Consider the following 11,418-nt stretch of genomic DNA (forward strand, 5'->3'; position numbering starts at 1 on the left):
ATTCAACTCAAAAGCAACGAACTCAAAGTCATCGAGTAAACCATACTTACTAGCGAACCAGAGATCATAAAGTTTCAATTTACCCACTATGCGTACATGGAATTAAGAACTATATATATAAATATCAATCAAAGAGCAGAACATCTAAGCAAGTTTCATTTAAAGCATAAACCAACATTCATTTAAAGTTAAGAATTCAAAATTTTAATAGTATTAATACCTAACAGAGAATAATCACTATTAAACCAAATTATCTACTCAAATTAGTCTCGTGAATCCATTAGGATAACACATAAAGAAGACTCAGAATAACAATCATTCAAGCACAAAATTATTCCTCCAAAAAAAAAAGTTTTAAGATTCATGAATTAAATAAAAACCCAATGAAACAAGGAAACGGACCTTAAAAGGTTTTACTAAAGAGATTCGGATCTGATTTTTGCAATCAACAGAAAGTCGACAAACCGGAACTGCACCCGAACCTCGGATGAACTCCCTCAATCGGCGATTGAAACCAGCTTCAAGCCTCGGTTTATAGTCATAATCTGTTACGCAACTTCCTTACTCTTCTTGTTGTGTTTGTGTGTTATATTGTTGAGAGAGTGACAAAGATGAGAGATGAGGGTGGTCACTGTGTATTTTGTTGTGTTTTTTCAGAGAAGGGGTCGTTGGAAGGTTGAAGAAGCAGAACGGTGGAGGGCTGTTGGAACGCCGCCGATGGCTGTTTCTCCGACGAGTTTGGGGTTGAATCGCCGGCGGCTGAAGCTGGTTCTCGCTAGGTGAAGAAGGTGAAGCTCTTGTACTGGGGGTGGGGATCGTTTTTGGTTCTTTACCGCTGACTCCTTTATTCAGGCGCCTTTTCTTTTTCTAGATCTTTTAGGCGCTCTCCTCCCCCTTAGCTGATAGGTGTTACCCCTATTATATAGGTCTAGGTCTAAATGTGTATTTTTGTGCTAATTGCTCTTAGGTTCTTAGGGTCTCTTCATTTATTTTTTGTTCCAAAGAAGAGTCTAGAAGAGTCCCTAGGGTTAGCTTAATGGTTATTGGGTATTGGACTTAAGGAATGGGCCAAAAACTTGGGTCTTTATGGCTAGCTATGCTTAAAATTAGCTTAATTAACTAAAAATTTATCCACATAGAAATATTATCAAAAATATTAATTAGCCCTACTTAAGTAAAAATAATTATTAAAATAAGACTGACTGTTAAAACAAAACTATTTTTTTGGTATTTTTTCAAGATTAAAAATGACTGCAAAACATTAATGGAACAAAATTTATAATTTTCATTTTTCTTGTAATAAAATAGAATAACAGAGTAAAAATTAGCTGAAATAACTATATTAAGCCTAAATTAAATATTTACGTGCTAAAATATGAAAAATCGTGGAGAGGGTCAAAAATCACATGTCTAGAGGACGCACCATACTTTTTTTACTAGAAATAGTATTAGGTGGTTGCTTTTAAATATGTTATTTGAACTTTAGTCAATCATTTTTACAATATTAACGTTTAGTTAGAAATTAACAAACTTCACATCAATATTCTTCCTTCTCAAGCTTTTTTAGGCCTTAAGGTTTGAATTGCATTCAAAGACGTGAAGTTAGGTTATGAAAATTCAAATTTCAAATAATTTCGAAAGTTTAATTTCAAGGTGACTAAGAGCCTGTTTGATCAAGTTGTCAAGAACTTTTTATTTTGAAAAGTACTTTTGCTCAAATACTTTTGGGGAGTTGCAACTTGTGTTTGGCCAATTTTTAAGAAGTGTTTTTTTTACAATATTTGATAAGCAAATTGTGTTTGATTAATCTTTCTAAAAACTACTTTTAAGTGTCAAATTACGAAAAAGATATTAAATCTTAAGTTTATATTTAGTATTATTTAAAAGAAAAATAAATTCTAATATTAAATATAAAAGAATTCAATTAATTTTTATTATTATTTAATTAGAATATAAAAATAAAGTAAAAACATATACTAAATATTTTAATCAATGTAAAATATAATTATCCAACCCAATAATATTGGTATTCGATATTACTTATTGTTTACATAATGATTCAAATATATTAAAATACAATCATTCAGTATAAATTAAAAATATGCTTCATAAATCTTATATAAAAGAAGAGATATATTTATATTAAAGAGACTATTTCAAAGAAGAATAGGAGAATACGAGTGAAAATACGATGAAAATTAAATAAATAATAAGGAAAAAGGGGATGATAGAAACAAAAAGGAATAGGAAAAAGTTAGTGAAAGATAATTTGGAACTGTAAATTTTATAGTAAAGACAGTTTTGTCTATAAAAAAATTAATTTTCTACTTCTACTTTTTGAAGAAGCTAGAATTTATAGCTTCTTCTCAAAAAAAGAAGAATTGCTTATGCTGCATGTCAAAGTACTTTTCCATCTTGGCTAAACACATTAAATTTCTTTAAACAAGTTTTTTCTTAAAAAAAGTACTTTAGGTCTCTTAGAAGCTTAACCAAACAAACTCTAATAGTATGTTCGCCGTGTTTTTAAAACTAACTTATTTTGAAAAGTATTTTTCTCAAAAGTGTTGTTTAAAAACTATATTTTTGTTGAAATCAGTATATGTTTGGAGAACGAATTTAAAAAGTACTTTTGAGCAGCAATTAATGTTTGATCAAAATTTAAAAAGGTGCTTCTAAGTGTATTTTTCTTAAAAGTGATTTTTCAGAAAAATACCTTTGGGGATAATCTACTTTTTTTTGTTTCTCAAAAACTGCTTCTGTACTCAAAAATGCTTCTTTTTTTCTTATAAAAGCTTGGCCAAACACCTTAACTTTGAAAAAATTACTTAAGACTTTGTAAACTTCGGGTATGCTTATTTATTTTTTAATGATTAACATATTTGAATCTGAATATACATCTGAATATTAAGACGTGTATTAAGATTAAAACATCTGAATTTAAATATACATGTAAATATTAAGATGTCTATTAGTATCTGAATACTAAATTATTAAGACTATTTATTTTTTCAACATTTGAATGTATAAAAATTATTTTTATATTAAAAATTACTCTCCTCATTTCAAAATGATTGTCCTAGTTTTACTTGACACAAACTTTAATAAAGAGGGAAGACTTTTGATATATATAGTATTAAATATGCCATAACATTTGTGTGGCTATAAAATATTTAAAGCATGTGGTCTTAAACCTACCATAATATTTATGTGGCTATAAATACTTTCTATTAAGGGAATATTGAAAGGTACCAATTGTTTTGAAACAGACTAATAATAAAATAGTGTCAATCCTTTTGAAACAAAGGGAGTTAAATTAAAAATTCAAATAAAATACTAACTAATTTAATATTCTATAAACATACATACTATTTTTTTAAAAAAATAATATGGTTTTGGTGGTGATGAGACTAATGGTGGTGCTTGTGAATGTCGACGGGAGACAGTGATTGATGGTGGTGATTTTGGGTTGTAGCTAGTGGTGATTGATACTGGTAATTGTAGTTGAGGCGTAGTGGCAGTTTTATAATTGTGGATAGTAACGACGATGATTGATGATGATGGTAGAGGTGATTGATAATAGTGGGAGTTGTGAGTGGTGGTAGTCGATAATGGTGGGGATGGTGGGTGATGGTAGTCAATAATAATGACGTTGGCGGCTGTAACTGATGATGGTAGTGGTCAATGTTGGTAGTTAAGTATGATGGTGGTTGGTGGTAGACGATAACAATGACATGTAAATGTGGATAATAGAATCTTAATAAAATTAAGTATTTATTATAATCTAAATAATGCGGACCTCAGTTTGAGATTTAGATTTAAAAACAAGAGCACTTAATGTCTAATATTAAATGGCAGGCGATGCGGGGCAGAGGGGGGGGGGGTCGGTCTGAATCCGCGCAATTTAAACCCGCCCCGCCCCGCATAGGATTTAAACCCGCATTCACCCGCCCTGCACTCCACCCGCGTTCACCTGCCCCGTCTCGCCATTTTTTTAAAATAAAAATTCATTCTTTTTTTGGAAAGCTAGACTTAAATCTGATTTTTTTAACAAATAATTAATTATATCCAAATTGTTCTTAAATCCCTATCTTTTGTCTCCAAATCCAGTGATTTTTCCTATAGAACAATTTGCATTACAGAAGGGGTTTTAATAATTAACAGATTTATCTACAATTAAAATAAATCTCTCAACTATGTATAAGAATTAAAAGATTTCTCTACAATCGTGTTCGATAAATTAAAATTAATATTCTCTCTTTTTCCAGCTAGACATATCTCCTCGTCTCATTGCAAATACTATGATAACAGCAGCTGTTGTGGATGAAATTTTTGTAAACTGGAAACTAATTGTTTCAATATGTCATCTTACTAAATACTAATCCACATTTTGACAGAAACAACTATAAAAATTATTAGCCTTTTAAAATTATATTCCCACCCGCGCCCCACCCCTCCTTGCGTTATTTTTTTAATTTTAAAATTGAACCCGCCCCGCTAAGGTTGTATTCTGGCCCAGGCCCGGGCCTAAATGGGCTAAACGGGTCGGGCCAAAACGGTCCCGGACTTTGACGGACCGGTCTTTGGCGGTCCCGGGCCAAACGGTCCAGATGGGTGGAACCGGGTAAAAATAGTACGATATAGCCAGTTTTCGGACTGGTTATTGAAAAATAGTCAGCGTTTACGAAGTCAATAAAAAATAATCACTATTTTGCTGCAACAGAGACCAGTCCAGCATAATATACTGGAGTTCGGTGCACCTGTGTATGAACTCCAGCATATTATGCTGGACCGGTATACTTTGGTGACTCCAGTATAATATACTGGAGACTGGAGCACCGGTGCTCTAAACTCCAGTATATTATACTGGACAATTATACTTGTTGGAACTCCAGTATATTATGCTGGAGTTCTAGTGTATTTATGCTAGAACTCCATCATATTATGCTGGAGTTCCAGTATACTTATCCTGGAACTCCAGTATAATATGCTGGAGTTCAAGCATACTTATGTTGGAACTCCAGTATAATATACTGGTGTATTTTTCGGGTTTTGAACAGTGTTTTCGCTTAGATTTATCTTTACATGAAAAGTGGCTAAATTTTGATCACTTTTGAAACTGGACTATTTTTGAACGACCAGTTGTAAATCTGGCTATTTTTGAATTTCTCCCTGGAACCGGCCCACTATGGGCCTAAGCTCACATGGTCCCGGGCTAAATGGGTTTAACAATAAGTTATAAGTGGCTAATGTTTACGAATGTCTTATAACTTATAGTTTATATGTTAAACTCTGACCACGTCTCATTTTTATAATCAGAAACAATCTTAATTTTATCAGCAAAATTCTGTGATAAATCAATTGGTCTAATATTTAAACCGGAAAGCTTTTTATCAAGAAGTTGTGCTAAGTCATCAAGAAAGGTATCTTTGTACCATCTAAATTCACTAAGGGTCTTACATCTAAGCCCATTTAGTAAAGTACGGATGGTCTCATGCTGACTGGCAAATCTACCATTGAAATATTCTAGAATTGTAAGGACAAGGGTATAAACAGCATCTTCTCTACCTTTAACTAGAGTCATGCCTATATTATCAACTCCTTCGTCAACGGCTGTAGCATTAATAACCGTTGCCTTTTCTTCAACGGATAAATAGATATTGCCTTATATATATATATATATATTATATATATATTATATATATACTATATCAAATTTAAACACAAAATAAATTGCAAAGAAATATTCAAGGGAATGTCTTATAATTTTTATTATTAGGACATTAACAAAAAATGACAATATCTTTCTTAGTCTTCCTCCCCCCAATTGAATGAGCACAACAAGGTACTAATACCACCATTAAAAGGAAAAAAACTAAGGAAAATGTGTCAAAATACAAGTTACATATTAGTCTATGTATTATCTCTAACAAATCTCATAAATCCTTCAAGGACCGGAGGAATTTCCGTTGATGGTGGTGGAAAAGAAGCTTATTCATCACCGCTTCCGGGCGAAGCAGTATCCTGTGCAAGTTCCGCTAGCATTTCTTCATAAGCTTCGTCTATCTCCGGTTGTGATTCCGCAAGTCCAAAATTTCTTCTTTCCGAATGGATCCAATCTTCGAAGAGTACTGATTTTTCCAAGCTCTCCCTCATAGACGCTCTATGATCACCGATTTGAAGCCTCGCTTGACTGAAAGCGCTTTCCGATGCCACTGTTGAAGCTTGAACACTTAAAATATCTCGAGTCATCCTTGAAAGAACTGGATAGTGTTTTTGTTTGTCCTTCCATCATTCCAAAACATCGAAGGAGCCATCGGGATTCTCTGATTCAAGTCCCTGCGACAAATAAACTTGAAGCTCATTTAGTTGTAAACTATCACCAATAATATCACCTTGAGAACCCCTTAACTCCGTCCAAGAACTAAGGGCTTTTAGGCCCGCAGTTCTTTTAGATGATTCCGAACTAGACGAAGTAGGAGTTGGAACATTTGGTCTAGCATGATCTAAGGCAAGTTGATAAGCATTATAAATTGTTTGAGCATTTATTTTAATTGAGGCTTTTGCATCTCCAAGTGTAGCAAATTCCTCAGCTGAAAGTGATAAAGCATTATAAATTTTTGTGTACCAAAAGTGAGGACCTCCTAATTTCATTGTAGGATTTAACATGGCAGCAACACTAAAAATAGGAGGGATAGGGAAAAAATATTTTTTAAACTTATCTTTCATAGAATTAATAGCAAGTTGATAAATTACCCCATCCTCTGAAAATTGAGTAAACAAATCTGCAAGTGCTGCAATATAAACTAGACAGTTAGAAATAGTAGGATAATATTGCTCAGATAATTTATTTGTAGCAACATGAAATTGTTCTAAAAAGTCTACAAGCATTTAGCATTAGTCCAATCCTGATTTGTAAGGTGCTCATCATCATCATCATCACCACCACCAACACGAGCATTATACGTTGCGTTTATTGGATTTCTATATTCATATGCAATAACTAAACTTTCATACATGTAATTCCATCTAGTCGGATAAGGTTTAGGAACCTTTCTTTCTCTAAGGCCAAATTCATCACATTTTTTAAAATATTCTCTAAGTCTACTTCTACGGTTTGAATAAAAAAAGCCAATTAAGAGCCATTTTAACTTTTTCAATTTCTACATTTAAAATTTTCATACCATCATCGACAATTAAATTGTAAATATGACAAATACATCTAACAGAAAAAATATTACTAAATGCAGGATTTAGTGTAGTTGTAAGCAAGCCTATAGCATTAGTGTTACTAGGAGCATTATCCATTGAGACCGACATTATTTTATCTCTAATGCAAAAATATCTACAAATATCTGCAACTGTGTTAGCAATAAACTTACCTGTGTGGCGTGAATTAATTATTCTATAAGAAATAATGCGCTTTTGCATTATCCAGTCCTCATCTATCCAATGACTTGTAACAATTAGATAATCACAGTCATTAATTTTAAATTGAATTCTGTATTCTGAGGCCTTGAAAACCTTATTTAGCGTCACCTCGATTTGCATGCATAGTCCGGCGCGTAGCCGGAAAGCCTAAATGTGAAAATCTGTAAAAAATGATAAGTTTTGACTGTAAAATAAATTAATTTGACTTCGGTCAATGTTTTGGGTAAATAGACCCGACCCATGATTTAACGGTCCTGGAGGGTCCGTAGGAAATTATGGGACTTGGGTGTATGCCTGGAATCGAATTCCGAAGTCCCAAGCCCGAGAAATGAATTTTTAAAGAATATTATTTTCTAAAATTGCTTAAAGGATTTTGAAATGAATTTTGATTAGAACATATTGGTATCGGGCCCGTAATTTGGTTCCGACGACCGGTACAGGTCTTATATATGGTTTAAGATAACTCTGTGAAGTTTGTTAAGAAACGGAATCCGTTTGACGTGATTCAGACCATAAATGCAAAGTTTGATGCTTTAAGAAGTTTTGAAATATTTTATTGATTTTGATGTTTAATTCGTTGTTATTGAGGTTATTTTGGCGATTTGATCGCACGAATAAGTTCGTATGATGTTATTGAGTTAGTACGTATGTTTGGTTTTGAGCCCCGAGGGCTCGGGTGTGTTTCATATGGGTTTCGGAAGGTTTTTGGAATTCAAAAGTTGCAGGTTTTTCTAGTTTCTGGTGTGCTGATACTTTCTTCTTCACGTTCGCGGGAGGACCCTCGCGAATGCGATGTGTTATTTGTGCTGAAGGAAAATTCTTTCTACGCGAATGCGTAACCCAGGTCGCGAACGCGAAGCATTGGGGGGGGGGGTCTTCCCTTCGCGAACGCGATCCTGGTGTCGCGAACGCGATCCTGGTGTCGCGAACGCGAAGGCTTATAACCTGGGCAGGGGGAGGGGTACTATACCTTACGCGAACGTGACCACCTGGACGCGAACGTGAAGGCTCGGGGAGTTACTTCTCCACTAACGCGAGCCCACTTGCGCGAACGCGAAGGTCTCTCAGGCCTGACTCATCGCAAACGCGAAGACTATTTTCGCCCCGTTATTTTAAGTTTCAAAAATAGAATACATTACGGGATTTTCACAATTTTTCATAAACTTCATCTTCTCCATACCTCTTGGCGATTTTTGAAGAACTTCTTCACCATAACCTCTTGGGTAAGTAATCTTTGACTTGTTTTCTTCCATTTTTATCAACACCCACTAGATTTCTAGGCCTAAAACATGTGATTAAGAGTAGAAAATTAGGGATTTCGGTAGAGTTAAGGCTTTTTGATTATTTGGGAATTTGACCTCGTTTTGGGGTTGGATTTGAAAACAAATTATATATTTGGGCTAGTGGGTGAATGGGTGATCGGGTTTTGGTCCGAACCTTGTGTTTTGACCAAGCGAGCCCGGGGTCAATTTTTTGACTTTTTGGGAAGAATGATTAGAAAATTATAATTAAGCATTGGAATTGGATTGTTTAGCATTTATTGATGTTATGAAGTCAATTATGTATAAATACAATTGATTTGGAGCTGAATTCGAAAGGAAAGGCGGTGTTTGAGGCTTGAGTTGGCCGTGGAAGTTCGAGGTAAGTGTTTGGTCTAACCTTAGCTTGAGGGATTAGAAGTTGAGCCCTATTTGCTATGTGGTAATTGTTGAGTATGGCGTATAGACATGGTGCGAGTATCTATACGTTGGTGTCTAGCATGCCCGTGAGTCTTTATATTGTGATTATCATGACTTTGTTGTATCTTTCATGCCTTAGTGATGGTTTCTATTTGTGGTATAAAGTTACTGGAAGGAATTGTGATCTATGAACCTTGAGGAGCGTTGGCTCAAGATGTATAACGAATTGTGAAAGTATAAGTGATAATTGAACCTCCAGAGCATCGGCTCAAGTTGTGAAGTGAATAGTGAAGCAGAAGTGAGAAAGAGAAGAGATCATATGTTGTCACCCTTGCCAGACTATTGTTGATTTATTTGTTATCTCCCTTGCCGGGATGTTGATGTTATTGATGTTGTTCTCTTGCCGGGATTAAATTGTTGAATTGTTGTTCCCTTGCCGGAATTTTTATTGCAATTTTATTTGTTCCCTTGACCTATTATTTGTGATTGTTGTTTGGGTGAGGAAGAGAGTTAAAACACGAAGGGTGATGCCGTGCATTGTTTGTTTTGTGAGGAAAGAGTGTAAAGCACGAAGGGTGATGCCATGTATGATTGTGAGGAAAGAGTGTAAATCACGAAGGGTGATGCCGTGCTGCACGATGTACCATTCCGTGCCGATTATATTGATTATATGGTGAGGAAAGAGAGTAAAAGCACGAAGGGTGATGTTGTGTACATTTTTATTATATGATTGCTTTGGTGAGGACGAGAGTAAAAGCACGAAGGGTGATGTCGTGCATTTGTTGATTTCTGATTCTTTGTTGATATTCGAGTTATATTGTTACTTTCATTACTTGATATCTTTCTATTCGAAATTGTTATCTCCCCCACAACATTCTCCCCCTCCCATATTGACTGGTTATTTCTGTATTTTTTCCCGTTGTATATGTATTTGAACTGCACATGTTTATTTGGTAGTCTGGTCCTAGCCTCGTCACTACTTTGCCGAGGTTAGGCTAGACACTTACCAGCACATGGGGTCAGTTGTGCTGATACTACACTCTGCACGGTGTGCAGATCTCGGAGCAGTTTTTGGACCGTAGTGTGTAAGCTACCTTCAGTCCATCCGAAGATCCAAGGTAGACCTGCAGGCGTCCGCAGGCCCTATCGTCTCCCTCTATCCCTATTTCCTGTTTCATCTTCCTTCTATTCAGAAACAACGTACTGTTATTTCTTCAGACTTTGTATGTAGCAATCTTAGACAATCTGTGACACTGTGACACCAGATTTTGGGTGGTTAAGGCTTAAGTATTTGTAATAGATACAGTTTTCATATATTTTATTGTTGTCTTCCGCTTAAATTTGAATTTTCGCTGTTATCACGTTATCGCCTTATATTTGTTATAAAGAAATAATCGGTTAATGAAGTAATTAGATCAAAGGTTTGGCTTGCGTAGCTCACATTAGTAGGCGCCATCACGACTCCCGAGGGTGGGAAATCCGGGTCGTGACATTACCACTTCTACCAATATCAGTAGTAATAGCAATGCGGTAATCTATATGAGTAAATAATTAGCGCAAATATTGTTCATATTCATGTTTATAATTATATATCGCTCTTTACGGTTGCGCGATGCCATCCTTTATAAATAGGATTAAAAACTCTTGTAATATAATGCACAAAGTGAGGGTTAGAAGGAAAACTATAGGGTAAGCACATAACAATAACCATTTTTGCCAATTCTTCACAATCTTGATTTGAATCATAATATAAAATGCCACCGGCAACAGTGTTAATTCCCGGTTGAACTAGATTTGACCCTGTACTAGGGTTAACCTCAGTATCTAAACTTCTACCCTCTTGCGCAACTTTCATTCGTAAATATCTAGCTTTATCTCTAGGGTGTTTCTTTATGTGTCTAGTCAAAGTACCCGTACTGCTACGGTCTCCAGTATATTTATGAGCCATCAAAGACCCACAAGTTTTACACTTAGCCTTATTTTGTTCTCTTAGTTGAGTAAAAAAGTGCCAAACAAGAGATGTTTCGGTCCGTTTAGAAGGTGTCTATTAAAAGTAGGGGTTACCACAGGAGGGTCAGACAGGGCATCATTTAGATTATTATCAGTTGGGTTATTAACTGGACTAGTAGGTGTATCATCTAAATCCGGTTGAGTTTCATCTAAATCATCATTTTCCTCCTCATTTTCAAAGACAGTTTGATTAGGATAAAGAACATTCATAATTTCATCATTTAATTGTTGACCTAGTGCAACCTCTTGGCAAAATTGACTATCAAAAAATTGAAAACATGGATTATCACTATCAAGAATA

This window comes from Nicotiana sylvestris, chromosome 10 (assembly GCF_000393655.2).
Source record: "Nicotiana sylvestris chromosome 10, ASM39365v2, whole genome shotgun sequence".
Taxonomy (NCBI): Eukaryota; Viridiplantae; Streptophyta; class Magnoliopsida; order Solanales; family Solanaceae; genus Nicotiana; species Nicotiana sylvestris.